This window comes from Poromitra crassiceps (assembly GCF_964638095.1).
Source record: "Poromitra crassiceps genome assembly, chromosome: 13".
Lineage (NCBI taxonomy): Eukaryota > Metazoa > Chordata > Actinopteri > Beryciformes > Melamphaidae > Poromitra > Poromitra crassiceps.
In genome coordinates, this window is record NC_139644.1 from 5,634,634 (window position 1) to 5,639,116 (window position 4,483).

Consider the following 4,483-nt stretch of genomic DNA (forward strand, 5'->3'; position numbering starts at 1 on the left):
TGTGATTGAAGGGCCCATGGCGCACAATTGCCCAACTGTGATGTCACTGGCACACTCCAGTGTTCAGCCTTTCTATATGAGAATGAGAATAGCAAATTTGTGAATAAATGAACGTTTCTGACAATTGTTTACTGCCAGTTCAGCATCACCTATTATAAACCAGCCATTTTGAAGAGATGTTTGGTAAATCAAAAACATCATAACTTTGTTTTATGCACGTGTTATTGACATATACGTCATTAACGTCAACCAACAAAACAGACGTCTGTGCAAATGTATTTGGTGACCCAAATAAAATATCTTGTGACCCACCTGTGGGTCCCGACCCAGTCTTTGGGAAACACTGGGACGTGTTTCCAGCCAGACAGGAAGAAGAAGCTGAGTGAAGGTGGCGTCATGGTGGATCTGCTTGGCGATGTGGGCCTCGGCTCTTACTGTTTACAGCTGTGCACCAATCTCATTGTCTCTCCAGTGAGTAGACATTTCCAAGTGTTGTTGTTTGTTGTGTTGTTCCTTGTCTTCACTAGTGATGTCGCCAGTCAAATGATAACGTGAGCGACACAGACATTGCACTATAGGGGGCGGGGCTCTGCGAGCGATGCAGACATTGCACTATAGGGGGTGGGGCTCTGCGAGCGATGCAGACATTGCACTATAGGGGGCGGGGCTCTGCGAGCGATGCAGACATTGCACTATAGGGGGCGGGGCTTTGCAAGCGACACAGACATTGCACTATAGGGGGCGGGGCTTTGCGAGCGACACAGACATTGCACTATAGGGGGCGGGGCTCTGCGAGCGACACAGACATTGCACTATAGGGGGCGGGGCTCTGCGAGCGACACAGACATTGCACTATAGGGGGCGGGGCTCTGCGAGCGACACAGACATTGCACTATAGGGGGCGGGGCTTTGCAAGCGACACAGACATTGCACTATAGGGAGCGGCGCTCTGTAAGCGACGCAGACATTGCACTATAGGGGGCGGGGCTCTGCAAGCGATGCAGACACTAGGCTCGTTTGAGATGACTGCCGCCTCGCCTGGAAAGCAAACGAGAGCAGGCGAGCACAGTCAGGCGAGGCGTCAACAAGTCGAACACCCCCGCCAGCACACTCACTGCTGCTTTTCTTCTTCTACAGTTTTGTTTAACAGCGGTTTGTAAACAAATTAAAACATGCATTAGCGCCACCCACACTCACTGCTCAAATGACCCAGCCCTTCAGATTACTTATTTTATTGTTAATGTAGGCATTACAGGTGGTATTTATGTAAAATGTAGAGTGACAGCTTGGAATAGATATAAAATTGAAGTTTCTACACTTCACTGTGGGTTTGTGATGCACCTGTGTTGAACCAATGGGCGATCAGCTCGATGCGTTTCTCGTCATGCTCTGTCATCCACAGTCGGACGCAGTTGGTGGGGAGCAACTGCGGCGCCTCGCTCCAAATCTGCGCCCGCCTCGCTCTCGCGAGAGTCACGTGACTCACGCAGTCGGGCAGGACGGAGCAAGTCGGACAACTTTCTAACCATCATGCAACGGGGCAAGCAAGGCGCTGGTCGAATCTGCGCAGAATTTGCTCATCTCAAACGAGCCTATTGTACTATAGGGGGCGGGGCTCTGCGAGCGACACAGACATTGCACTATAGGGGGCGGGGCTCTGCGAGCGACACAGACAGTGCACTATAGGGGGCGGGGCTCTGCGAGCAACACAGACATTGCACTATAGGGGGCGGGGCTCTGCGAGCGATGCAGACATTGCACTATAGAGGGCGGGGCTTTGCAAGCGACACAGACATTGCACTATAGGGGGCGGGGTTCTGCGAGTGATGCAGACATTGCACTATAGGGGGTGGGGCTCTGCAAGCGATGCAGACATTGCACTATAGGGGGCGGGGCTTTGCAAGAGACACAGACATTGCACTATAGGGGGCGGGGCTCTGCGAGCGATGCAGACAGTGCACTATAGGGGGCGGGGCTCTGCGAGCGATGCAGACAGTGCACTATAGGGGGCGGGGCTTTGCAAGCGACACAGACATTGCACTATAGGGGGCGGGGCTTTGCAAGCGACACAGACATTGCACTATAGGGGGCGGGGCTCTGCGAGCGATGCAGACAGTGCACTATAGGGGGCGGGGCTTTGCAAGCGACACAGACATTGCACTATAGGGGGCGGGGCTTTGCAAGCGACACAGACATTGCACTATAGGGGGTGGAGGATTGTGTTCATACATAAAGCCAATGGGAGTTAGTGTCTGATATCTTCAGGAGTTCACTGCATGTCTGAAAACGTCTATTTTAGCTGTTCATATATTCTGTATTGTTAAGATGTTGCTCTAATTGTGTAGCTTTGATGCTGCTGATCTTAGCTTGATATAGTGAGGTGTGTGTGTGTGTGTGTGTGTGTGTGTGTGTGTGTGTGTGTGTGTGTGTGTGTGTGTGTGTGTGTGCGTGCGTGCGTGCGTGCGTGCGTGCGTGCGTGAGAGCCCACCCCTGTTTGTCATATATATTGAGGCCATTTCCTGGAGGCACACAGTATATTGCCTCAGCGCTCATTTGCCTCTGTGCCTGCCTGTTTTATACATTCCCATAACTCACTCACAGAGGGCTCACACATACACACACACACACACACACACACACACACACACACACACACACTCATATAGGGCTCTCACAGAATCATATAGAGAGAGAGAGAGAGAGAGAGAGAGAGAGAGACTGAGCCCTGTAGGGAAATACGGTGGCTGCCTGGTGACATCAAGTCATTTTTATTATTGCGTGGTCACGCATTAATATCTCATGGCCACAACATACTAATGTGTGGGAACGAGATAAGTAAGTCGTGGCCACGACTTACTTATCTCGTTCCCACACATTAGTATGTTGTGGCCATGAGATACTAATGCGTGGCCACGCAATAATAAAACATATCTTGCAGGCAGCCACCAGGCAGCCACTGTAGGGAAATTATCTTTCTATCTGGATAGCCTACCACACCGCAGGGAGGACACCTTTCTGTAGGCTTACCCCGGAAGTGTTCATAGGGCGGAAAGGCAGTGAGATTTGTGAACTTTGGTTAAATGTATGAAATAACGTCTGTAGCTAACAAACGTTTATGAAACAGTGACTTTTGTGTTCAGCAAGATAATCGTCACAAATGAGGACCACTTGTATGACTTTTGAAGCCTTTTCAGAAAAGTGTGTTACAAATGCATTCAAGCACCTGCTAACACCTTCTACTTCACCATGCTCCTCCTCACCAATAGAAACAAGCTACCTGCTACTTCAGCATGCTCCCCCTCACCAATAGAAACAAGCCACCTGCTACTTCACCATGCTCCTCACCAATAGAAACAAGCTACCTGCTACTTCACCATGCTCCTCCTCACCAATATAAACAAGCTACCTGCTACTTCACCATGCTCTCCCTCACCATTAGAAACAAGCCACCTGCTACTTCAGCATGCTCCTCCTCACCAATAGAAACAAGCTACCTGCTACTTCAGCATGCTCCCCCTCACCAATAGAAACAAGCCACCTGCTACTTCACCATGCTCCTCACCAATAGAAACAAGCTACCTGCTACTTCACCATGCTCCTCCTCACCAATATAAACAAGCTACCTGCTACTTCACCATGCTCTGTTCATAGGGCGGAAAGGCAGTGAGATTTGTGAACTTTGGTTAAATGTATGAAATAACGTCTGTAGCTAACAAACGTTTATGAAACAGTGACTTTTGTGTTCAGCAAGATAATCGTCACAAATGAGGACCACTTGTATGACTTTTGAAGCCTTTTCAGAAAAGTGTGTTACAAATGCATTCAAGCACCTGCTAACACCTTCTACTTCACCATGCTCCTCCTCACCAATAGAAACAAGCTACCTGCTACTTCAGCATGCTCCCCCTCACCAATAGAAACAAGCCACCTGCTACTTCACCATGCTCCTCACCAATAGAAACAAGCTACCTGCTACTTCACCATGCTCCTCCTCACCAATATAAACAAGCTACCTGCTACTTCACCATGCTCTCCCTCACCATTAGAAACAAGCCACCTGCTACTTCAGCATGCTCCTCCTCACCAATAGAAACAAGCCACCTGCTACTTCACCATGCTCTCCCTCACCAATAGAAACAAGCCACCTGCTACTTCACCATGCTCTCCCTCACCAATAGAAACAAGCCACCTGCTACTTCACCATGCTCCTCCTCACCAATAGAAACAAGCCACCTGCTACTTCACCATGCTCTCCCTCACCAATAGAAACAAGCCACCTGCTACTTCACCATGCTGCCCCTCACCAATAGAAACAAGCCACCTGCTACTTCACCATGCTCTCCCTCACCATTAGAAACAAGCCACCTGCTACTTCACCATGCTCTCCCTCACCATTAGAAACAAGCCACCTGCTACTTCACCATGCTCCTCCTCACCAATAGAAACAAGCCACCTGCTACTTCAGCATGCTCCTCCTCACCAA